Consider the following 26,911-nt stretch of genomic DNA (forward strand, 5'->3'; position numbering starts at 1 on the left):
GCTCAGTGTAGGATATCAACAGTTGAAGATAGAGTATATGGATGGAGGAGAAAGAGCAACAGGCACATCATAAGAGTGGGCAAGTGCCAAGCATGTTCTGGGATTGATGGCCAGCTCAGCTGGGCTTGAGCATGGGGTGTGAGTAGGGGGTAAAGGCAGATGGGTGAGCTGTCACACCAGGTCTAGAGTACAGACAGCCTTACTGCCAGCTAAGGAGCTTGGGATTTGTTAAGTAGGCCCCTGTGGCCTCTGAAGCTTTTTAACCTGAGGACAGTTCTGGGGCTATATTTTAAGATGTCTCTAGCAGCCATCTGAAATTGGCTCAAGAAAAATTGAAAGAAGGGAGACCTGTTGAAAGGAAGAGCCATCTTTGAAATACAAAACAGACCAATGAGAGGTGATAAATCATTCCAGTTTGGTCGACAAAGTAGGAGAAAGTAGAATAATTTCCCACCCAGAGTAGTGCAGATCTTGCATATTCTTTGTCCTACTTTCTTTCCTTTCCTCCAACACTTTTTTATTCCTGTTCATCATAGATTGACTATAGTCCAGTGGGTCTCAAATTTGGGAGTTCATCAGAATCACCTGGAAGCCTTGTTAAAGGTGGGCCTTGTGACTTGGATCCGCATTTCTGGGTTCCAAGTGTTATTATATCCATGACATATCACTGCATCCTAATATTCATAAAAAGCAGTTCTTGGGCTTCCCTGGTGGCGCAGTGGTTGAGGGTCTGCCTGCCAATGCAGGGGACACGGGTTCGAGCCCTGGTCTGGGAAGATCCCACATGCCGCGGAGCAACTGGGCCCGTGAGCCACAATTACTGAGCCTGCGCGTCTGGAGCCTGTGCCCCGCAACAAGAGAGGCCGCAACAATGCAAGGCCCGCGCACTGCGATGAAGAGTGGCCCCCGCTTGCCGCAACTAGAGAAAGCCCTCGCACAGAAACGAAGACCCAACACAGCCAAAATAAATAAATAAATAAATTAAAAAAAAAAAAAAGCAGTTCTTGATAAATAGTGAATTTTAAGTAGAAAAACAATGAGCTATAGATCAGGGGCCCCAGAGGTTCTGCTTTAATAGATCTGGGGAGAAGGCTGAAAATGTGCATTGTTTTTTTTTTAATCTAACATCTTTATTGGGGTATAATTGCTTTACAATGTTGTGTTAGTTTCTGCTGTATAACAAAGTGAATCAGCTATACGTATATATATATCCCCATATCTCCTCCCTCTTGCGTCTCCCTCCCACCCTCCCTATCCCACCCCTCTAGGTGGTTACAAAGCGCCGAGCTGATCTCCCTGTGCTATGGAGCTGCTTCCCACTAGCTAGCTATTTTACATTTGGTAGTGTATATATGTCCATGCCACTCTCTCAGTTCATCCCGGCTTACCCTTCCCCCTCCCCTTGTCCTCAAGTCCATTCTCTACGTCTGTGTCTTTATTCCTGTCCTGCTCCTATGTTCATCAGAAGCATTTTTTTTTTTTAGATTCCATATATATGTGTTAGCATATTGTATTAGTTTTTCTCTTCCTGACTTACTTCACTCTGTATGACAGTCTCTAGATCCATCCACCTCACTACAAATAACTCAATTTCATTTCTTTTTATGGCTGAGTAATATTCCATTGTATATATGTGCCACATTTTCTTTATCCATTCATCTGTCGATGGACACTTAGGTTGCTTCCATGTCCTGGCTATTGTAAATAGAGCTGCAATGAACATTTTGGTACATGACTCTTTTTGAACTATGGTTTTCTCAGGGTATATGCCCAGTAGTGGGATTGCTGGGTCATATGGTAGTTCTATTTTTAGTTTTGTAAGGAACCTCCATACTGTTCTCCATAGTGGCTGTATCAATTTACATTCCCACCAACAGTGCAGGAGGGTTCCCTTTTCTCCACATCCTCTCCAGCATTTATTGTTTGTAGATTTTTTGATGATGGCCATTCTGACTGGTGTGAGGTGATACTTCATTGTAGTTTTGATTTGCATTTCTCTCATGATTAATGATGTTGAGCATTCTTTCATGTGTCTGTTGGCCATCTGTATATCTTCTTTGGAGAAATGTCTATGTAGGTCTTCTGCCCATTTTTGGATTGGGTTGTTTGTTTTTTTGATATTGAGCTGCATGAGCTGCTTGTATATTTTGGAGATTAATCCTCTGTCAGTTGCTTTGTTTGCAAATATTTTCTCCCATTCTGAGGGTTGTCTTTTCGTCTTGTTTATGATTTCCTTTGCTGTGCAAAATTTTTTAAGTTTCATTAGGTCCCATTTGTTTATTTTTGTTTTTATTTCCATTTCTCTAGGAGGTGGGTCAAAAAGGATCTTGCTGTGATTTATATCAAAGAGTGTATTTCTAACAGGGTCCCAGGTGACGCTGAAACTGCTGGCTCTGCAGCCACACTTTGATGACCACCGGTCTGGCAAATACTGTGACTCTTTTCAATGTGGATATTTCTCTTTCACCTCAAACCCAAGTATGCAGTACTGAACTCATTACTCAGTCCCTACGCCTGCCACGCTCCCTATATTTCCCCGTTTTAGGAACTGGCAGCATGTTTCACCTAGTTTTTCTAGTAAGAAGCCTCAAAGTCTTCCTTTTCACTTCTTTCACTCCTCCTGCCCTCACTAGTTAAATCATCAAGCCCTGTTGCTTCTGCTTACTAAGTCTGTCTTCAATCTACCTCCCATTCTTCACTCCCACTGCTGCCCCTTTGGTTTAGGCACCCTCATCAAATGTTTCATAGGGACCTTCTGTGTGGAGTCCTACATTCCCACTTGTCCTTCTTGAACATTCTCCATACTGTGTGCAAGGTGATCTTATAAAACACAAATCCAATCGTGTCAAGCGTGTCAAAAACGCTTAAAGCGTTTTTTTTTTCACTTGCTCTTGGGGTAAAGTTTCAAATCTGTAACATGGTCCACAAGGTTCTGGGTGGCATGAACCGTCTGTTTCTCTACACTCACTTCAGGACACGCCCCTCACTGTCTATGCTCCCATCACTCTGATATCCTGTCAGCTTTTTGAGCCCATCGTTCTATCTCTGGAAGCCAGACCTTTGGCATACAGCCTAGAACACTCTTTTTCTTCACACTTTGCTTGTTCAACCCCTAGTCATCTTTCAAATCTCAGCTAAGATGTCCCTTCCTCAAGGAAGCATTAACTTTGCCACTGGATTAGATTAAATGGTCTCACTAAACTTGCCCATGGCAACTATGCTTCTCTTCTTAATACCTTCTTCAGAATGAAATTACTTCAGTGTATGGATTCCCACCCGGAGGCTAAGATCTCTGAGGAGAGACCTTATGTCTAGTAAACCATTCTATCCCTAAGTCTTAGCACTATGTCCAGGGCATAAGAGGGACTCAGTATTGTTGAATTTCAGTCCTTTCTTCATTACTTCCTCCCTCTTCTTTGTTTCCTCTCCTGAACACTACAGAAAACATGAGTAGTTGCTTACCCAATATTTATTTCCCAGTCTTCTTCTTTGCTAACAGAGCCCTGATTTTGTGAAAGTTTATGTCTATAATGTGTCAAGAGATGGTGGAACCCTTTTGAGGAGATTCAATGAGGAGACAGTTACCTTATTTCCAGTGCAGATACAGAATTAAAAGCAAACAAAACAAACTAAAACAAAAAAGTTAAAAGCAAGAAAACTCTTGATTCTGCAGTATGAAAGAAACTCATGCATCCATCCATCCACCCATCCAATAAGTACTACTATGTGTGAAACAGTGTACTAGGCACTGGGGACCAATGGTGAACAAAACAGGTATGATTTCTTCCCACATGAACAAGTAGGAGTTGCCCAGGTGTGTGTGTGTGTGTGTGTGTCTAAGTGGACAGTGGTATTCCAGGCAGAGGAAGTATCATGTGTAAAAACCTGGAATTAAGAGTCTACGTGACTTGGTGGAACTGAAAACAGCTTGGTCAGAGCAGAGAATGAGGTGGGAAACGGTGAGATACGTGGCCTACAATATACATAGAGGCAGATCATGAAGGGCGTTGTTAGGATAAATCCCTTAATGTGACTAAGAACAATGGGCAATTTTGGAGGGAGCTGAACCAAGGCAGGGCATTTTAGCAGGCTGCACCTGGATGTGTGTGGTGATTAAACTGGAGGAGGGAGAGAGGAAGCAGTGAAAGTAGAGGATGCTGTGGAAGGTCATTAATCCTGTCATTCCTGATTTTTTTCCCATCATGGAACATGTGAAAAAAAGTTGATGTTTTTCTCTATCAATAGTTCTATATTGGTTAAATTGAAAGGAATTTAAATCCTCTGATTTAGGTTTTCAGCTCTTGGAGGGGACAGGCCTGGGGACCGCTTCTCCCAGGCAAGTAGACTACTCCAAGGGCTGAAGAGAATCACTTATCTAGGCATTTCGGCACACCTGTAAGCCTTTTTCTGCACATCAGAGCTTCTGAAAGCTCTGATTCAGTCCTATCTCTGGTGCTTACGTTCTCTATTGTAAGAAATCAATGTGAAATGCAAATGATCTCAGTGATAAGGAAGGCCTTTGGCTAAACTGCCAGAGCAGTTCCTACTACCCAGCTCTCTCTGCCTGGTCTTCTCCTGTGGCTTCTAGAGAACTTTCTCTACCTCCTTTCAACTCTACACAGCCAGCCCTCTACTCACATTCATTCCCTCAGGGCTCTACTCCAAGAAGAGGACAGTGAGTACAACATCCATGAAGCCAGTTAGTTCTGTCACACTTACGTTTAAGTCAACACAGTATCACCCCACCAGAATAACAACACGTGGGTGTCAAGAAGGTCATTAATGTGAATGATATTAGCGGGATTTTCTGACGGGGAGCACACTGAAACAATTGAGGTGAAAAAGTAGAGAGGAATTGGGAGGAAGTAGCAAGGACACCCATAGAGCCCCTGACCTAAGCTTGCTGCTGGCTCAGTAATTTGCCAGGGGGATTGAGATGGTGCTTAATTTGCATAAAAAAGCAGCTAGGCCTTGCTGGAGACTGCACTTTCTCCAGGCTGGACCTCCATATTAAACAACACTTTGTAGTTAGAAAGTTTGTTTCATCAAAAGGCTTCATGGAGAGCTTTAACAAGCATTTAGTAATTAAATTTCAAAACATCCCTAGGTAGCAAGGAGTGCATGACAGTGGATGTCCCGGGAAAGCTAGCCTGTTTGTTTCTGTGTTTCACGAAGCATCTGACATAAAGTGAAGGTTCAGTAAATGTCTCAGTGAAAGTAAGTGACTCCTCCAAAAAGGTTAAGGATATCCATAGGGTGAGCAGACTGATGCTTCACTAAACTCTATAGACCAGTGGATCTCTGGTTTTGTGACATCAAATGTATCTCTTTCAAGTTTTTTACATGTTGGGCCCCTAATACCTGGACATTCTCATTGGTGGGTTAAAACCAGGCCTGTGGATCTTTAAATAAGTGTTTCTGAGCGAGTCTTAATAGAGACTATATTAATTTGCTAGGTCTGCCATAACAGAATACTACAGACTGGGTGGCTTCAACTATAGAAATTTATTTTCCCACAGTTCTGGAGGCTAGAAATTTGAGATCAAGGTGTGGACAGGCTTGGTTCCTTCTGAGGCCTCTCTCCTTGGCTTGCAGATGGCCACCTTCTCCCTGTATCTTTAAATGGTCTTCTCTCTGTACTTGTGTGTTTCCAAATTCTTCTGAGGATGCCGGTCTTATTGGTACACAGTCTAACCTAATAACCTCATTTTACTTAATCACTTCTGTAAAACCCTATTTCCAAATATTGTCACATTCTGATGTACTGAGGGATAGGACTTAAACATGAATTTTTGGGGGGCGGGGGAGGGCACAATTCAGTTCATAGCATAGACCAATTGTTTTGGTCCTCTGCTATAGACCAACTCACCAAATGTGAATGTTAAAATAGAATAGGCTTTAAGACTGAAGTCGTTGCCCTTTGTTTTGTGGATAAAAGAAGCCTAAAGACCAATACCTTCTTGAAGCAGAGTGATGATTAGCACTACACCTTCCCTTCACAATCCAGGAGGGCAGGAACATTCCAGTTTTTATTCGTTATTTATCCACAGAGCTGAATACAGTGCCAGGGCTTAATCAGTATAGGTCAACTGAGTGAACAAGTGAACGAATCCAGTGTTATTTCCCCTGTAGCACTCTTCCCCATATCATCAGAAGATGATGATGGCCATCTGTTGCTCTTTTCAAGTTGTGAAAAGGATAATGAAATGAGGATCCTGGAAATATAAATTCTTTTCCTAAGTGGCAAAAATATAAATTCTTTTCCTAAGCTTGATGAAAGGCAAGAGCCATTTTTTTTCTCTGGAATTCTATTTCATTTTCTTGGAGCTCTTTTTCTTCATACGAGTTGACAGGAAAACTCCCCTTGACCAGAATCATGAGGAAAGGGAAGCTTTTGTTCTTCTTCTCAACTTTCTCAATACATGTCCCCCATCTTGTGCCATTGGCTTGATGAGCATTGTGTAACCGTGTGTCTAACTAAACAGCAGCAAGTATGGCTTTGTCCAGGGCCAGGGGAAGGTTTCTAGTCTTATTTTATGTAATACTCAGGTGGGGGAACTACTTGTATTGTAGCTTTGCTACTGGAGATGCCTGATACGTGAAGAAATGAATGCCTAGTTGTCACTGCCACCGATCACTTTGTGGCAGCGTAGACCGGAGCTTAGGAGAGATTCGAGGGAGCTACCTCCTTGCCACAGAGTGTTTTGTATTCCTAAGCTTACACCTACAAATGGTAAGCTTCTCCTTTCCAGTTTGATTCAGAAGCGAGGGGTTCTAAAATCTCTAGTTTATTTAATCTACCCATCTCCATCCCTCAGAACTTCCTTGAGAACACGGAGCCTAGCCACACTTACCCACTTGGCCTCGTGACCACGCTTCCTCTCCCACAGCACGTGGCAGGTGGCCTTGGGGTTTTGAAGAGGCTGTGAGGACCCACCGTGCAGCAGGGTGTGACCTCCTCCACCCCTTCACAAGCAGTTTTGAAAGTCAGCGGCTGCAATACTTTGCTGTAAACATCCCCCAAGGCTTTTGAACCTAAGGAATAGGTTACATAATTTTACAAAGGCAGAGATGTGTCAGCTATAAACCTCAGCTACTGCAGAATCTGTAACAGTGACAAGGATTTTGCGAGATTCATGGCTGCCTTTCGGGAAAGGTAGTGAATTGTTCTAACCAGGCCATGTGACCTTGCTGCTTTAAGAGAGCACTGAAGAGGGAGGGAAAGTGGGATTTAGCCCCTTCTCCATTGTTTATAAGCCCCGCCTCAGGCTTAGACCAGGGTCCTGCACACACCTTCCTCTTTCTCCCAGAAGGTCTCACCTCTTGGAGGTTTGAGGTCCTCTGATATGGGAGCAGCCTTCTTGCCTTGGTGCCTCCCAGCAGTCTATCTAACCCAGTGGCTCTCAACCAAGGGTGATTTTGCCCCTGCCTCCCCCAGGAGACACTTGGAAGTATCTGGAGACCTTCTGATTCTCACACCTGGAGGCTTGCTATTGGCATCCAATGCATCAAGGTCAGGGGTGCTGCTAAACACCACACACAGAGTAGCCCCTCACAACAAAGAGTTACCTACCCAACGTGTTAACCGTGCTGAGGCTGAGAAAACATGCTGTAAGCAATGACCGCACCTCACCTTGTCCACAGCTCATGGTCTGGAATTCCATCGTGCTGTCCTCCACTTCTGCTGTTTCGGAAGAGGAGGTTCCCTCCAACCCCTACCCTTCCTTCTTCTTCCAAGTCTTTATTCCATCACCCATCCCCCTCCTTCTCTTTCATCCGTCATTATTCCTCTTGTAATTCCTCTTTCCCCCTTGGTCTATAAATATAGACCAGATCTTTCTAACTTAGTAGGCATCCCCCAAATAGATATTAAATGATTGGTGACTCAAAAACTCTTCTCTCAACCATTTGAAACACACCCTCTTTCTTTTTTATTGCAGCATTTCTCATATATGAGTAAAAATGTCTTCTTCCCTCTGTCCTTCCCCACCCCCATTTTTCTAATTCTGATTTCTTCTAATCTAACCCTTACAAGCCTTAGCTTAGAATTTAGGCTTCACTGGACATTCAGCCTCATCGTTGATGACACACTTTTTCATAAAGCTGTCTTCTTTCTTGCCTGCTATGTGTGCATTCACCCACCTCCAAAGCTGCTGTGTTATCTCAGTTTAATAATCATTAACTGATGAAGCACTGCTAAAATTCAGAAGTTTTTTTTTAGCTGAATTTTTTTGCCACATGGTGTCGATAACACAGCTTCCAGCATCTGATGTGTGAATAGTGAATTGGCAGCAGGTTTCGGGTAGCGTTAGAAATCTCTTTCAATCACATTTTTATAAATCCCAAACTTCTGTCCCTGCCTTTGATCCTCACTTTCTACCACAAAATGGAGAGGTGAAAGTTTACTGTGGTCACCCCACTGTCTTTGAGAGCCACACTCCTTCCTCCCATATGATTGGCACATGTTACACTGCCCCTCAGAGATTTCATTCATTAGCATGGCTTCAGTTGTTACTTTTATAGGGGTGAACCCCTTATCTACATACCCAACTACATTTTCTCTTAGAATCATGGAATGCTCCCATTATTTTTTCTCTGAACTTCTTGAAGTTATTTTCCTAACTAAACATGTGTGTGTGATCTTTGGATTTGGCTGGCCTTTGCAGTGAGAGGCCAGAATGGTCTGCCCATTCGATGAGTTCCTGCTGAAGTATGACTGGTCCTGTCCGGCTCTTTGGAATATTCTTCCAACAATCAAGGTCCTGTTCACTTGCCGCCATCTTGAATTTCCTGCCCACAGAGACATCTTCCATCCCTCCCTGTGCCTTTGCCACTCAGCAGGTTCTCTCAGAACCTCTGCATTTCCTCATGAACCCCCCCAAGGACTTCTTGGCTCCTTGACATCCTGTGCAAAGTGTGGTGAACTGAAATGCTCATGCAACATCTTTCCTCCTTGCTGCCTTCTCCCACACAGCCATTTCTGTGTTACATTTGTGTTAGTGTCAAATTGTAGGCTGGGGTTCCTCCAGGGGGTTACAGGCTACTCTTCACTCTGACTAGCAAGGCAGGCCAGTACCTCCCAATGTCACTCATCTAATGTTTCTAAAGTGTCTTTCCTCCTGTCTTCCTGTCACCTCTCTCCTCCCCCCCAAGGTTGGAGCACAGACTGAGAATGGGGATGATAAAATCCAGGCATGGGGTTTCATTCCTGATTTCACTCTCTCCTTTTCCCTACTGTCCCTCAGATCAGAAGAAGTGAGCTTCAAGGATTTTCTTTTTGTGTGTCTGCGCCCAGCCTGGGACAGAGTAAATACAATAACCTCCACACTCACCTTGGAGGTTGGGTTGGTCCAGGTTATCCTAGTCCTTGGTGATTGAATCCTCTCCTCTCTGAAGGCCTGTAACACTGTAGTGAGTCAGTAGTACTCAATGATGATACGTATTCTTTATTGTTCATTATACTATTATGTCCATGTCCTGCCTCCACAACTTGGTTACAAAACATTCAAGGGCTGTTGACCCTGTATGTGGTATAATAGAAAGGTATTTGGTCTTTGTCCTCAATTCCTGGTTCAGAACTCCTAAAACTTTTGGAATTTCTAAGTGATAACGCTGATGGGAATGTGTTTTGTCCTAAGGAGGTGACTCTTGGCGGACCCCTAGTTTCAGTATGGGAGCTGGTTGCCAGAAAGCCCAAACCTTTAATTTTCAATTGACGTTTGGAAGATTTAGCCTCACTCCCCAATCTACAGGGAGGAGAAAGGAGCTGGAGATTGAGTTAATCGCCAATGGCCAATAACTTAATTAGTTATGTCTATGTAAGGGAACCTCCTTAAAACCCTCCCTAAATGATAAGAATCAGGGAGCTTCCAACTGGTGAACACATTCATGTGCTGGAGGGTAGCACACCTGAAGAGAGCATGGAAGCCCCCACCCAACGCCTTGCCTATAAATCTCTTCCATTTTGTCGTTCCTGAGTTATACCCTTTATAATAAGCCAGTCAATGTAAGTTGTGTGCTCCTGAGTTCTGTGAGCCATTCTAGCAATTATCAAACCTGAGGAGAGGGGGTCGTGGGAAATCCCAATGCAGAGTCATTCAGTCAGAAGAATGGAAGTCCTGGGACTTGAGACAGGCATCTGAAGTGTGGGGGAAGGGTCTTGTGGGACTGAGCCCTTAACCTGTGGGGCTGTGCTAACTCTGGGCAGTTAGTGTCAGCACTGAATTGAATTGCTGGACACCCAGTTGGTGTCTGGAATCAGAATTGGTTGCTATGAGGGAAACACACACACACACACACACACCCTCTTGTCTGGTGTCAGAAGTGTTATGAGTAAAAACAGCTCACTGTCGTATATGTCTTTGCATTCCCAAGCTCTGCATTTCCGTGGTTTTGATAGTCCCTCTACTAGTGTCAGAGAAAATGCTTTGAAACCGCTGGGGGCAAGTTAGGGGGCGATTTTGTGGACATTTCGAGTTGAAACTCAAGAAAAGAATCAGGGACAACTAGTCAAACTTTCTTCTCACATGGGGTTCTTTCATCCTCTATTAATGAAAGCTGTTGTTCAGGTGCTTAGCTATCTCAATTCCTCAATAAATGGAGGTCATGGAGCATCAGATCATCATAGTATTCTCAGGTTCATTTGGCTTATGTAGTAACCATGAGTGAAATGTTGGACCTCCATTTTGGGAGTCCAGTAACCTGTGAATGTGAAGTAGAAGTGGTGAAAATGGGGAGATAGGAGGTACCCTAATAAACTGTAAGTAATTATCCCAAACCATAATTTTGAGTCGCGTCCCCTGCACTGGCAGGCGGACTCCCAACCACTGTGCCACCAGTGAAACTCTATCTGATATAGTAAATTACAATAAAGCATATTGTTTGAAGACTGTTATTGCCTTATACCAATTTTATTTGCCTAGCTTATGATAAAACTCTTTTTAAAAGCTATTGGTTGATGCATTCAGGAAAATTTCCCCACAGAGTGCACTGCAGTGAAGATAAATACCCAACATCTGATGTGTGTCTAATGAACTATCAGTAAGTTGGGTATCACTTGAAATTTCTTCCCATGAGAACCACATGGGCCACAGATAGATTACCTCTGACATCCATCTAACATTCAGATATTGTCCCTTGATTATCCAAAGAGTAAAATGTGGAGATAAACAGTCCTGTCTGTTTACTGAGATAGAAAACTAATATTCTCTTTCCTTTTCCTTGTTTCTGCCATCCAGCTATATGTTCCTGTGAGGTAGGTCTCCCCAGCTAACTCACCAGTAATTCCATGTATGGAAGGAAGATAGATAAAGGTAACTGGATTTGGCATAACTAATTGCATTTCACTTGCTCCTCTGAGTTCCTCTCTATCTGTTAGATCCAAGTGGAATACAAAATCTTCGAATTCATTAGAAACTCCACATGGTGGCCATCTGTTGCAGATAGAGCAATTGGCTGGCTCAACATCATTCCAACCCCCTTGTAGCATGCTTTGCGTCAGTGGTGCTGTGGTCTCCAGAACAGGCAGCTTCAGCATCACCTAAGAACATGTTAGAGATTCAAATTCTCAGGCCCTACTCCAGACCTACTGAATCAAAAATTCTGGAAGTGGACCTTAGCAATCTGTGTTTTAGCAAACCCTCCAGGTGACTCCGAGGCACACTAAAATTTGAGAACCACTGCAGTGCATCTCTACTACTCAGAGTCTCATCTGCCTCAGCCTTAGCATCACCTGAGAGCTTATTAGAAATGTAAAATCTTGGGCCCCAACTCAGACCAACTGAATCAGATTCTGCATTTTTACAAAATACCCAGATTATTCATGTGTACAGTGAAGTTTGAGAAGCCATGCTTTGTGTCTCTGCTAGCTACACATTGCAATCACCTGTGATGCTTTTTATTAAATAACACATGAAGCCCCAGAGATTTAAATTGACTTGTTATGAGGTGTAGCCTGGGTATTTGGATTCTCAAAGCTTCCCAGGTAGTTCTATAAGCAGCAAAGTTTGAGAACCACCACCTTATGTCATGATAGTAACTGGGAAACTAAATATTTTATTTTCTACTGATCTATGTCTTCAAATGACCTGACTTCCTCCAAGTAAATGTGCCTGAGCACTATTTGGGAGGCATACGTATGGAGGCATACGTTGGTACACAGTCATGGTTTTCCTGTAGAAGCAGTTCAGGGGCCCCAGTGTTTATCTCTAGTTTCCCGCATGTCAAAAGGTAAGGTAACCATTTTGCTGAGCTGGACCTCAGCAGAGGTGCAGTGGAACGAGAGCCTGCAGTTGGAACAGAAACTCCCTGATTTCCTGGGTACCTGATGATGATGGAGAAGAGTGTCCCTGGTGAGCAGGTTCTGCAGTGTTGTTCTATAAGTCACTCACGCAGAAATCAGCCTAGAGCCCTTCGATCCACTTTGTAAGCATTTAATTCCTTTTAAATCCTCTTCCACTTAAAACATCTAAAGTGGTTTTGTTATCTGAATTCTGACTGATCCATTTGTGTGAGATATAAATTCATGTCCATGTCAATCATTGATTGTTCATAAAGTGGCTGAATTGAGCCATGTTATGTTAATATGAGTGCCTTTCTTTCCATTTAAAAATTGGATTTTTGTCACCAGAAACAAAAATTAGTCATAGGAAAACAACTATGCAATCCAAACTTATGATCCTAGGTAAGAATGACTCTTCCTAAATGTTATCCCCACCATTCCCACCAGGACGCTTCCCTCCCAGGCTTGAGTGTTCAAGTCATATTTGTGGTGATTATAAAATCTTCTGTACTGCCACTTGGCCCATCCAAGTTTTCACTCCTGGCTAAGAAATATAAAATGATTTTTTTGGACTTATTTCGGGAGTTCAAATCAAGCATGAGTTTTATCCTATAAATTCATATATCTGCTTTATATCTACCCAAAAGAACCAAATTTAGTTAAGTAATTTTATTTTCAAATGATGTTTGTGATGACTATAGTCTTTTACATTAGGCAGCTCTGATTTTTCAAGAGTTTTCTACACAAAAAGGGTGAAAGTGGCTTTTGGTGTCCGAAATGTTTGGTCCATTCAGGGGATGAATAGGAAGATGGAAAGCAGAAAAGGGGTGGGTGAGGGGGGAGACGGAGGAACAGGAAATTCCCAGCACAACAAAAGTAGCCACAGATACCCTGCACATGTGAGTTAAAAGTTGCCTGTAGGCCCCCACCCTGCATTTTAAATACAATTTTTAATCTTCCATGTGTTTTTGGATGTCCTCTTGCACATTGGTGGTTGGAAGTTATTAAAGCATTCCCCAAAAGCTGTTTATATGGAATCTCCTGCATAGGGATGAGTGGCCATTCTGTATAGACTTTTCACACAGTGACCATTACTCTCAAGAAGTAGAGTGGCCAGACTCAGTGGTCCATCCTTATTAAGACTATCCCAAGTGCTTTTTGTAGGTTATCTCATTGCCTTTCCCAAACTGAGCTCCGGTAAAGGAAGCAACGTAGGTAGTTGAAGATAATTTCTTGGGCTCTCCCAAGTAAGAAGACTCCCTTTCCCATTGCCTTTGATCTTTCTCTGAAAATCTTCTTAAAGAGTATCCCCCATCATACAACAGCTTCACTCCCAGATGGTGCTGGGGTATGTGCAGTTAGACTTGCACTCTCAGGGAAGGTAAAAAGAGAAACCTGGCAGCCTAAATTGGACTTTCTGAAGTCAGGCTTTCTGGATATATCAATATAAGCATTAAAGATTCTCTTCATCTGCAGTGAGTGGAAGCTAAATCCCACATGGAGGTCGACATGTACTTAGAGACCCAAGATTTACTTACACTCTCCTATTATGTGGGTGTTTATCATATTTAATTTGTTGTAGGTTTTATGCATTTTTCTTTCACTGGTTGTGGAGGTTTGTGTCTTGCCTTTTAACTTTGCAAAACTTTGGTGCAAAGGAAATTTGAGAACACCAAAACATTTTCCAAATAATTTCAAAATAAACTGGATCCCCAACTAATTTGGTTTGTAGGAAATAAAGAACAAAGGCTTGTTAACAGAGAGCTTTAAAATATAATTATTCACATGTGCAAACATGTTTAAGTGTGGGTTCTCAGCAAAGGCATATCATGCAATACTTTCATGCTCTAACTCTTGCCCATTAAAAAAAAAAACTCCTATGCCATATGCAGGTGTGATAACACAGCCAACTGCCAATTCTGACTAGCTCAAGGATCCTTTTAAAAATGTCCAGATGGATATGAATGTCAGATTTGGCAGTTAAATTATAGAGCCCAATATATCCCTTTTAAGTACTAAGGCATTGATGCAGAATATTGATGTCCCCCCCGCCCAAATGGATTTCAAAAGAACAGCTTGGTTTTTAAGCTGGGAATTATATTTCCCCATTTCTTTTGAATCTCAGGACAAACTTTGTTCTGACTTTTATCGCTTTTCTTCAGTGCAAATATCTTATGAACAATGTTAAAAACATTTTTTTTTGGTGGATAGGCAAAAAACTGAGTCAGAAATTGGCTTTTCAGGGGACGAGATGTCTTTAAATGAGTGCACAGGGAAGGGGAAATAAAGCAATGGCATCATAGCTTCCCTGGGTAGTTCCCCAGAGTCTGCTATCTGCCCTCCAGAGACCTGGTTTACAGAAGGAGGACATTAAAAGAGAACAGAGAGACAGGAAGGCATTGCCTTGGTTCCTGATGTTGTGAATCCTAAAGGTACACATCTGCTGCCCTCCGGAGAACACGGCTCAGCAGTAACTGGCTATCAGCACTGCTGTGGGAAACACCATAAACGCCATTGTTACTGTTTCCCTTGCTCAGATTTCAAGACCTCAGTGGTAGTCAGGAAACGCCAGATGATTGGTCCTCTTTTCAAATAATCTGTGTGGCTGATAGGATATGGGGTTGTCTCATCTAAGGTGCTTCTTGCAGATAGGAACATGTGCTACACATCCCTGGACCATTACTTAGGGCGAGCCTCTCCACAAGATTGCTGAAGTGGGACCCTGCCCCATGATAGACCCAGCAGAGCATATGTAGGTGCTTCAGGCATGAGGAGGGGGGCAAAAGAAAGGAAATGGTCTTTTATACAGTGCCTGCTTCAGTCCCTGTGGAAGGCAACCATGCTATGGTATTTGTAGTGATGACTTGGGCGTGAGCTGTCAAGTGGTCCGAGACTCCCACTGTCTGCCACGTGACAGCCAAACCGCACTCTTGCACCTTTCACGTTTGGAAATAAGGTCGGAATGAACATTTTAAGTGAAATGTAACAGAAAAAGTAGAAAGAAAATCTGGAAGTCTTGGGGCTTCATATAACTGTGTAAATACTTTTAAGTATAAACAGTGACAGTGAAGAGAGGAAGCAGGTGATAGGCAATGGGATTGAAGCAGTGACCTCACATTTTCTGGCCTCAGGTGGATTCCCTGCAGGCACGTGCTCCCTGAACAACCTACTCTATCTGCTTCCTCCTTACATAGGTACAGCTTAAAGATTCATCCAGATTACATACTTTAGTTCATTTGAGCATCACGGAAATGAATAGACATGACTAAAAGACATCCCAAGCCTATCCTGCCTCAAATTGAACTCCTAAAGTCTGTATCCTGTCTCATTGATGGCAAGTCCAGCCTTCCCATTACTCAGGCCAAGCACCTCCATGTCATCATGATTCTTCACTTGCCCTTACATTCTACATACAGTTCTTCCCAAAATTCCTCAGAAGTGTTACCCTCAAAATACTATTCATGACTTCACTGTTACTACCCTGGATCTGAGCTAATGTTACCCACCCCACTCCCCACTCCTTATCACTGCTGTAGCCACCCTACTGACACCCATGTAACTCTAGAGTTTATTCTCAGCCAGAGGAGCCTTTCAGACATAAATTGGATCAAGCTGCTTCTCTATGCCAAACCCTCCAATGGCTCCCCATTTCACTTAGAGTCGAAGCCCAGATCGTCATCAGGGTCCATAGAGCTCTAATGACCTGGGCCCTAACCTCTTCCCTTACAAGTCTCCCCTCCACTGAACTCCTTGTTGTTCTTTAAACCCTCCAGGCATGCTGCTGCTTTAGTGCCTCGCACTGCTGTTGCCTCTACCTGGAATGCTCTTCCCATGGAGCTGACTGCCTTTCTCACTTCACCATTTCTTAAATGTTACCTTCTCAATGAAGCCTGCCCTGACCATCCCATTTATTATGATAACTGAGCCGCCATGATGCTCTTAATCCCCCTTGGCACCTTACTTGCTCCATTTCTTTCCTTCTGAATACTTACTACTTTTTATCATGCTGTAGCATTTATTCATTTATTATGCTCCCTCTTCATCACCCCTGATAGACTGTAAGCACCATGAAGGCAGAGATTTTCCTCTTTTGTTCTCTAATGTACCCTAAGTGCCTGGAACAGTGTTAGCACATGGTAGGTGCTCAATAAGTATTTGTTCAGTGAATGAGGTCACCCCAGCTATAATGTTATCAGAGTTTACTTTCATAACCCAGACATATTTATAAGGCATTTGCACATTTGTGTGGCACCACTTAAGCCACACAAAAACCCTATGTGGCAGGCATTATTATCATCCCAATTTAAGGAATGAGAAACAAAGGGAAGAGAGGTAAAAAGCCTAATTTAACACGACCGGGAAGTGGTAGAGCCCGAATTGAAACCCATGTCTCTCCCACCACAGAGTCCAAGTCCCTCACCCATTCTACCTCTCAGATCTCACTTATGTGAATCTTCTAAGTATTCATGACCCCTTCTGTCGTCATTCTCAGTCTTCTTCCCTTCCCCCTCTGACTCCGGGGATTTCAGTGTCCTTTCCCACTGCTCAGGTGTGCCTCTCTGTATTTGTTCTGTGTTTTTTTGTTTTTTCTTTTTTTTGAGTCTTATGAACTTAGAGTCCAAATCTTCTGATTCCTGGTTGAGTGCTCCTTTTGTAGCACCAGGTTTACTTGCCTGCATGAACACGAATTGATGATGTTTGAGGTCACATGTCATAATACAAAGAGATGCATACAGCAAAATCCCTGCAAAGAGCAGGAGACTTTGCCTGTGTTTTGATTGATGATTCAGTTCCAAGAAGAATTATTTTAACTTAAACTTAACTTGTTTTTCATAGGGTACTATCATGTAAAACACTGGGGAAAAAAAATCAATAATCAAGCTCTGCTGGGTAAGAAATAAGTTCATGCTGGATCTAGGGTGTGGATATATTTACTTCGTTTTGGGCCACTTTATCCACGTGTGCTTTTATTTCTCAGTAATGTCCAAAAGTTGGGTCAGGTCCCAGCAACCTAGAGATTGCAACTAAGGATTTGAGGCATATTTTTAATCTCACTGGCTGGTAAATAAATTATTACTGTGAGTGTCAAAATGGAGTCTCCACCATTATGATGCAAGATTGTGTTAGAAAGACACATCCATGATCACTAGAGGGGTCAGGTTGTGGGCATCTTTCTATAGCTCGTCTGCACTGGTGCCCAGCTATGGACATTACAAATACTGTTTACCTACATCACATTCCTCCAAATGCTAGAACAATGCTTGAACTTTCCACAGAATTGATCTAAATCCTGCCCCTACCTGCTAGTTTTTCCCTTGCCCTAGTCCTTTTTTCCTCCTTTATTAAAACTTTTTACTTGAATGATATTGTCCTGCTTCTTGCATTTTTCTTCCTTCTACTTTAAAATCTACTTTTAAAATGATCTATAGGAATAAGATCAGGAAAATATCAAAGATTCTGCTCTCACCATTCTATTAAACATTGTATCGGAGCTTCTAGACAGTACAATAAGAACAAAAATAAATGAAAGAATGAATAAAAAAAGCATCTAGATTGGAAAGGAATAAGTAAAACCTTTATTACAGACAACATGATCAACTATTTAGAAAATCTGACAGAATCCACAAAAAACCCCACAAGAAATAACAAGTAAGTTTAGAAAGTTTGCAGGATACAAGATCAATAAAAACATTCTATTGTATTTCTGTATACTAGCAAGGGACAACCAGAAGTAGAAATAAAAAGATCTCAAATAGCATCAAAAAATTAAATATTTAGGGACAAATCTGACGAAAGATGAGAAAGATCTATATACTGAAAACTATAATACTGTGCTGGGAGAAATTAAAGAACACCTAGGTAAATGAAGAGATATATTCATGAGTAAACTACTTAGTATTGTTATCAGTTCTTTCCAGATTGATTTATAGATTTAACACAATCTCAGTCAAAACCTAGGCAGTTAGCAAGCTAATTCTAAAATTACATGCAAATGCAAAGGATATAATATAGCCAAAACAACTTTGACAAAAAGAACAAAGTTGGAGAACTAACACAATCTAATTTCAAGATTCATTATAAAGCTACAGTAATCAAGGCTCTGTGCTGTTGATATAAAGATTGACAAATAGATCAGTGGGCCAGAACAAAAGAGGATGGGAGTATACCCACATATATATGAACAACTGACTTTTGATAAGGTGTAACAGCAATTCAGTGTAAAAAGAACAGCCTTTTAAACAATTGGATATTTATATGGAACACAAAAAACATTAAATCCACAACTCACACTGTATACAATCATGAAAATGGATCATAGACCTAACTATAAATCTTCTAAAAGAAAACATAAGTAAAAACCTTTGTGACTTCGGGTTAGCCAAAGATTTCTTAGCTTTGATACCAAAATGCAATCCACAAAAGAATAACTTGATAAGTTGGATTTCATTAAAATGAACACAAACAACCCAGCTAAACAATGGGCAAAAGACATGAACAGACACTTGACCAAAGAAGATTTGCAGAGGGCAAATAAGCACATGAAAATATATCCAACATCATTTGTCATTAGGAAATGTAATTTAAAAATACAAAGAAATACCACTACACATCTATTAGGATGACTAAAATTAAAAAGACTAACCATACCAAATGTCGGTGAGGGTGGGGAGCCACTGGAATCCCCATACTAGTGGGAATGTAAAATGGTACAACTACTTTGGAAAAATTAAATGGTTTCTTTAAAATTTAAACAAACATACACCATGTGATCCAGCTACTTGATTCGTAGTTGTTTACCAAGAGAAATAAAAGTACATGTCCTACAAAGATTTGAGCATGAATGGTCATAACCCCAAACTGGATATGACTGAGATGTCCATTAATAGGTGAAAGGATAAACAAACCTTGGTATATCCATACAATGAAACATTACTCAGACAAAAAGAGGCATAAAGCTGCATTATGAGCTATAATATGGATGAATCTCAAAATAATTGTGCTGAGAGAAAGAAAGCAGGCAAAAACTGTGTTCCATTTGTATAAATTTCTAGGAAACACAAACTAATTTATGTGACAGATCAATGGTTGCCTGAGGGTAGAAGGGGTAGTATCGGGAGGAGGGAATTATAGAAGGGCATGGAGAAACTTTTGACAGTGATGGATATATTCATTACTTGATTGCAGTGATGGTTTCAAGGATGTATACATATGTCAGGACTTCTCAAAAGGTATTCTTTAAATATGTAAAGTTTATTGTATGTCAATTATACCTTAATGAAACTGTTTAAAAATAAATGACATTAAGGGGAAATTTCTTTCCATTTTCAGTCTGTTGCTAACTCTTCTTAATGTATTATTAGAGTGGCAACTGAGGCTCTTACTTGCCTTTTATGTTAGTAGCTTCCTCTGTGAACTCTTTTTTGTTTTTTGTTTTCAATTTTATTTATTTATTTATTCATTTTTGGCTGCGTTGGGTCTTCGTTGCTGTGCGCAGGCATGTCATTGCGGTGACTTCTCTTGTTGCGGAGCACAGGCTCTAGGTGTGTGGGCTTCAGTAGTTGTGGCATGCAGGCTCAGTAGTTGTGGCTCGCGGGCTCTAGAGCGCAGGCTTAGTAGTTGAGGCGCACGGGCTTAGTTGCTCCGCAGCATGTGGGATCTTCCTAGACCATGGCTCAAACCCATGTCCCCTTCATTGGCAGGCGGATTCTTAACCACTGCACCACCAGGGAAGTCCCCCTCTGTGAACTCTTATTTGAGATTTCACAGGCTTCAAATTATTTCACCGTTCTTAACTTCCACCACATTGTTTTAATCTCCCTCCTTTCTCTTTCCATGGTAGGGATGTCACTTTAAAACGCTCTCTATATTCATTCTGCCTCTGCTGACTCCTTCCAGAAGATGGTTGAATCTTCATGCCTTTTTGTAAACATTAAAGCAGTTGTCTTTCCACAGAGTCAGATGTGTTCCTTGGGGATTCACAGGAAGAATCAATGAACCAGATCCTCCTTGCCACTGAGCATACCAAGGACAAATCATCTAGGTTTTCCCTTACTTTTCCTCCATAAAACTGCTGGACTCTGTCTAGGAAAGAATGGGGTCTTGGGGAGATCTGCCTTTGCTGCCCCTGGTGTGGCTTGAGCCAGCCTGCCACCCTGTTCTGGTCTCCATCTTTAACACCTCATACCTTCACGTCACCAATAGGTGAGGTGGTGTGGGCAGTGAGAGCATTTCTTCCAGAGCAGTTTCTTCCATTAGGCGCCTAGAAAACATCCCTTCGAAACCCCCTGCCTCAGCTAATCAAGTGGTTAAGGAGTTAAGCAAAAGAGGATTTGAAAGAGAAACTGACATTTAAAAGTCATGCTAAAAATGAAGAATAGGTTAGGCTTTTATTTTAAGCACATGTTTTCTTTCCCCTCTCTCTCTCTAGGATGGGAGGAAGCTAGCAAGTTCAGAGAGGTGGTACCATATCACACATCAAATATTTTTGAATGTTTTAATGTGAAAGTTATACAGTGAAACCTAATGGCAATTTTGCATGTGAAATTCCATGAGTTTATTTTTATAAATGGTCTGTCTCATAATTTTTACTGTACAGTTGTACTAGAAGTTGAAGGAAAAAGGTAACTTAAGTAGAATGTTCTTTAGTTTAAGGAATCCAACAGTTATGTCTCATAATGTGTCTTAAAAATAATAGCATAGCTTTTCATGTTTCATCTTTCTCAGCTTGTAATGTGTCACACATATGATATACTTTGTTGGAGGTTAGGGTCTTACTCTTTGAGTTCTGATTTGGAGAAATGAAAAAAACATGGGCTAAAAGTAAGGTAGGTATGTATTTGTATCTTGGTCCTGGCAGTAATTAGCTGAGCAACACTGAAATATTATTGAACTTCCTTGATCCTCATTTTCCTCATAGGTATCATGTAGATCAGGGGTTGGCAAACATTTTCTGTTAAGGACCAAATAATAAATATTTTAGGCTTTGCAGGAAAAACGATCTCTGTTGTAAATACTCAACTCTGCAATTATAGTAGGAAAACAGTCATAGACAAAAAACAAATGGGCGTGGCTGTGTTCCAATACAATTTCATTTACAAAAACAAGCCATAGGCTCGATTTGGCCTATGCACTATAGTTTGCTGACCCCTGATATGGGTAACGATACTTTCCTCCCAGTGTTGTAGGAAAGATGGGACGTGAGGGTATGGTCATGTCCCAGGTCTCAGGTGAGTCCCTGGTACAGGCTTCCAAGTGAGGGTCCTTGCCTTTGTGCAGGAAAGAATTCAAGAGTGAGCCATAGTAAAGTGAAAGCAAGTTTATTTAGAGAGATATATACTTTGTAGAGAGAGCGTGGGCTGTCTCAGAAGGCGAGAGGCCCTGGAGTGCAGGGGTGATTAGTTTTTAGGGGCTGGGTAATTTCATAGGCTAATGAGTGGGAGGAGTATTCTGTCTTAGAGAAGGGGTGGGGATTTCCAGGAATTGGGCCACCGCCCACTTTTTGGCCTTTTGTGGTCAGCGTTGGAACTGTCATGGCGCCTGTGGATGTGTCACTTAGCTGATGTATTACAATGAGCGTATAATGAGGCTCAAGGTCTACTGGAAGTCGAATCTTCCTCCATCTTGGGCCTAGTAGGTTCTAATCAGTTTTTGTTGTACAGTAAGCCCCCTACATACGAACGAGTTCTGAGAGCACATTCATAAGTCCAATTTGTTTGTAAGTCCAACAAAGTTAGCCTAGGTACCCAACTAACACAATCGGCTATATAGTACTGTACTGTAATAGGTTTATAGTACTTTTCACACAAATAATACATAAAAAACAAACACAAAAAATAAAGAAAACATTTAAATGTTACAGTACAGTACCTTGAAAAGTACAGTAGTACCAGCTACAACACCATTGCTTTTAAGCTTGCTTGCAGACATCCTGGGCTTGAAATAAAGGTACCATACTACCGTACTCTATACAGTATTGTACAGTAAAGTACACAATAGCAAAACCACTTGTAGAGGATGCAGGCATGTGACAATGTATGCCAGACACGTGAACTAACTTATATGATTGGACATGAGAACACATGTTTGCATCTTTGAAAGTTTGCAACTTGAAGGTTCATATGTAGGGGACTTACTGTATCATGTTCTTCTTAATGGTAGCGTCATTCTTTTAATGGTTGTGCCCTGTCCCCTTCCTTCCAGTCTCACCAGTGTGTCATAAGGACTACATACTGTACGTCAAGTGATGATAACAGTGCCTGGCCTAAAGTCAGCTCTATGACTTGGTGAGTTTCCCTATTCAGTGCCTCTGGGATTCCCTTCACTGCCACTTGTAAACCAAGTTAGAATGTGCTTAGGTAAGGGGGTGTGTTTTTCACCAGGGCATCAGACTATTTTGGAGAGTTTCTTTTTGCATTCTTTTTATTACTTGCAAAAGTACTTCTAAGGCTCTGAGTATGAATGTCAATTGTTATTTATTTCACTCCTGGTGTCAGGGCAAGGAGAGAGAAAAGCATTCCCAAAGGAAGTGACCCCTTGGACCAAGGCAGCCTCTTTATTAAATCTTCCTGTAGAACCTTTGAGAAAAAGCAGAGCTGATTAGGCAGTGTCTTTTCCCCCTTCTGGATAAGTTTTCTAAATTTGTGATAAAGAAGATGAGGGTAAGATTTTAGTTTGAGAAAAGTGTGGCATGGTCGAACTATTTCTGTTTAGGCCTCATCTCAACATGGCAAAATGAAGGAGATTTATAGAAAAGTATCTGTTGCTATCGAATTGATATTAGGAAATAGAAGCTACCCTCTCATTGGTTTAGAGAATAACCTTAAAAATAACATTTATTGGGAGTCTTTATTTTTTAGAAAGTAATATATTTCTATTCAAGAAAATTTGGAAAATGTAGAAAAGTATATAGACAAAAAAAAACTTAGAAAAACAAAAACAAAAAACCCAACTAACCTTTAATCTCCCCTTCTAATGTTGACATTAGGTCTTTTACTCCTTCTCATCTTGTACAGCTTTTTAGTTTGCAAGATTGTAAAGCTTGTAATCATACCCTATATTCATAGGGTTACATTTGTAAGCTGCTCCTTTCATAATAATAGCGTGAAGTGAACACATTCCCATGTCTTTGCTTATTTTTTTTAAACATCTTTATTGGAGTATAATTGCTTTACAATGTTGTGTTAGTTTCTGCTGTATAACAAAGTGAATCAGCTAGATGTATATATATATATATCTCTATATCCCCTCCCTCTTGCATCTCCTTCCCACCCTCCCTATCCCACCCCTCTAAGTGAACACAAAGCACTGAGCTGATCTCCCTGTGCTATGGAGCTGCTTCCCACTAGCTATCTATTTTACACTTGGTAGAGTGTATATGTCCATGCCACTCTCTCACTTTGTACCAGCTTACCCTTCCCCCTCCCCGTATCCTCAAGTCCATTCTCTAGTAGGTCTGCATCTTTATTCCCGTCTTGCCCCTAGGTTCTTCAGAACCATATTTTCTTTTTTTTTCTTAGATTCCATATATAAGTGTTAGCATACGGTATTTGTTTTTCTCTTTCTGATTTACTTCACTCTGTATGACAGACTCTAGGTCCTTCCACCTCACAACAAATAACTCATTTTTGTTTCTTTTCATGGCTGAGTAATATTCCATTGTATATCTGTGCCACATCTTCTTTATCCATTCATCTGTTGATGGACATCTAGGTTGCTTCCATGACCTGGCTGTTGTAAATAGTGCTGAAATGAACATTGTGGTACATCACTCTTTTTTTTTTTTACATCACTCTTTTTGAATTATGGTTTTCTCAGGGTATATGCCCAGTAGTGCAATTGCTGGATCATATGGTAATTCTATTTTTAGTTTTTTAAGGAACCTCCATACTGTTCTCTATAGTGGCTGTATCAATTTACATTCCTACCAACAGTGCAAGAAAGTTCCCTTTTCTACATACCCTCTCCAGCATTTATTGTTTCTAGATTTTTTGATGATGGCCATTCTGACTTGTGTGAGGTGATACCTCATTGTAGTTTTGATTTGCATTTCTCTAATGATTAGTGATGTTGAGCATCCTTTCATGTGTTTGTTGGCAATCTGTATATCTTCTTTGGAGAAATGTGTGTTTAGATCTTCTGCCCATTTTTGGATTGGGTTGTTTGTTTTTTTGATATTGAGCTGCATGAGCCGCTTGTATACTTGGGAGATTGATCCTCTGTCAGTTGCTTCATTCACAAATATTTTCTCCCATTCTGAGGGTAGTCTTTTCGTCTCATTTATGGTTTCCTTTGCTGTGCAAAAGCTTTTAAGTTTCATTAGGTCCCATTTGTTTATTTTTGTTTTTATTTCCATTTCTCTAGGAGGTGGGTCATAAAGGATCTTGCTGTGATTTATGTCACAGAGTGTTCTGCCTAGGTTTTCCTCTAAGAATTTTATAGTGTCTGGCAATACATTTAGGTCTTTAATCCATTTTGAGTTTATTTTTGTGTATAGTGTTAGGGAGTGTTCTAATTTCATTCTTTTACATGTAGCTGTCCAATTTTCCCAACACCACTTATTGAAGAGGCTGTCTTTTCTGCATTGTGTATTTTTGCCTCCTTTAACAAAAATAAGGTGACCATATGTGTGTGGGTTTGTCTCTGGGCTTTCTATCCTGTTCCATTGATCTATATTTCTGTTTTTGTGCCAGTACCATACTGTCTTGATTACTGTAGCTTTGTAGTATAGTCTGAAGTCCAGGAGCCTGATTCCTCTGGTTCTGTTTTTCCTTCTCAAGATTGCTTTGGCTATTCGGAATCTTTTGTGTTTTCATACAAATTGTGAAATTTTTTGTTCTAGTTCTGTGAAAATTGCCTTTGGTAGTTTGATTGGGATTGCATTGAATCTGTAGATTGCTTTGAGTAGTATAGGCATTTTCACAATGTTGGTTCTTCCAATCCAGAAACATGGTATATGTCTCCATCTGTTTGGATCAACTTTAATTTCTTTCATCAGTGTCTTCTGCATGTAGGTCTTTTGTCTCCTTAGGTAGGTTTATTCCTAGGTATTTTATTCTTTTTGTTGCAATAGTAAATGGGGGTGTTTCCTTAATTTCTCTTTCAGATTTTTCATCATTAGTGTTTAGGAATGCAAGAGATTTCTGAGCATTAATTTTGTATCCTGCTACTTTACCAAATTCATTGATTAGCTCTAGTAGTTTTCTGGTAGCATCTTCAAGATTCTCTATGTATAGTATTGTGTCATCTGTAAACAGTGACAGCTTTACTTCTTCTGTTCCGATTTGGATTCCTTTTATTTCTTTTTCTTCTCTGATTGCTATGGCTAAAACTTCCAAAACTATGTTGAATAATAGTGGTGAGAGTGGACAACCTTTTCTTGCTCCTGACCTTAGAGGAAATGGTTTCAGTTTTACACCATTGAGAACGATGTTGGCTGTGGGTTTCTCATATATGGCCCTTATTATGTTGAGATAAGTTTTCTCTGTGCCTACTTTCTGGAAGGTTTTTATCATACATGGGTGTTGAATTTTGTCAAAAGCTTTTTCTGCATCTATTGAGATATCATATGGTTTTTTTCTTCAATTTGTTAATATGGTGTATCACATTGATTGATTTTCATATACTGAAGAATCCTTGCATTCCTGGGATAAACCCCACTTGATCATGGTGTATTATCCTTTTAATGTGCTGTTAGATTCTGTTTGCTAGTATTTTGTTGAGGATTTTTGCATCTATGTTCATCGGTGATATTGGCCTGTAGTTTTCTTTCTTTGTGACATGTTTGTCTTGTTTCGGTATCAGGGTGATGGTAACCTCGTAGAATGAGTTAAAGAGTGTTCCTCCCTCTGCTATATTTTGGAAGAGTTTGAGAAGGATAGGTGTTAGCTCTTCTCTAAATGTTTGATAGAATTCGCCTGTGAAGCCATCTGATCCTGGGCTTTTGTTTGTTGGAAGATTTTTAATCACAGTCTCAATTTCAGTGCTTGTGATTGGTCTGTTTATATTTTCTGTTTCTTCCTGGTTCTGTCTCGGAAGGTTGTGCTTTTCTAAGAATTTGTCCATTTCTTCCAGGTTGTCCATTTTATTGGCATATAGTTGCTTATAGTAATCTCTCATGGTCCTTTGTATTTCTGCAGTGTCAGTTGTTACTTCTCCTTTGTCATTTCTTATTCTATTGATTTGAGTCTTCTCCCTTTTTTTCTTGATGAGTCTGGCTAATGGTTTATCAATTTTGTTTATCTTCTCAAAGAACCAGCTTTTAGTTTTATTGATCTTTGCTATTGTTTCCTTCATTTCTTTTTCATTTGTTTTTAATCTGATCTTTATGATTTCTTTCCTTCTGCTAACTTTGGGGGTGTTTTGTTCTTCTTTCTCTAATTGCTTTAAGTGTAAGCTTAGGTTGTTTATTTGAGATGTTCCTTGTTTCTTGAGGTAGGATTTTATTGCTCTAAACTTCCCTCTTAGAACTGCTTTTGCTGCATCCCATAGGTTTTGTGTCATTGTGTTTTCATTGTCATTTATTTCTAGGTATTTTTTTATTTCCTCTTTGATTTCTTCAGTGATCTCTTGGTTATTTAGTGGTGTATTGTTTAGCCTCCATGTGTTTGTATTTTTTGCAGATTTTTTTCCTGT

The 26,911-nt window shown here is 40.7% G+C and overlaps 1 long non-coding RNA gene across 2 annotated transcripts in view; it reads left to right on the top strand.

The window, feature by feature from the left end:
* The first annotated feature begins 1,277 nt into the window (after positions 1-1,277).
* LOC309619425 overlaps positions 1,278-26,911 on the top strand; it is a 147,127-nt gene continuing 121,493 nt past the window's right edge. For both annotated transcript variants that reach the window (XR_014238940.1, XR_014238941.1), the window contains exon 1: positions 1,278-22,563. This is a non-coding gene — a long non-coding RNA (uncharacterized lncRNA). The remainder of the gene's footprint in view (positions 22,564-26,911) is intronic.

This window comes from Balaenoptera borealis (assembly GCF_965194805.1).
Source record: "Balaenoptera borealis genome assembly, chromosome: 2".
NCBI lineage: Eukaryota > Metazoa > Chordata > Mammalia > Artiodactyla > Balaenopteridae > Balaenoptera > Balaenoptera borealis.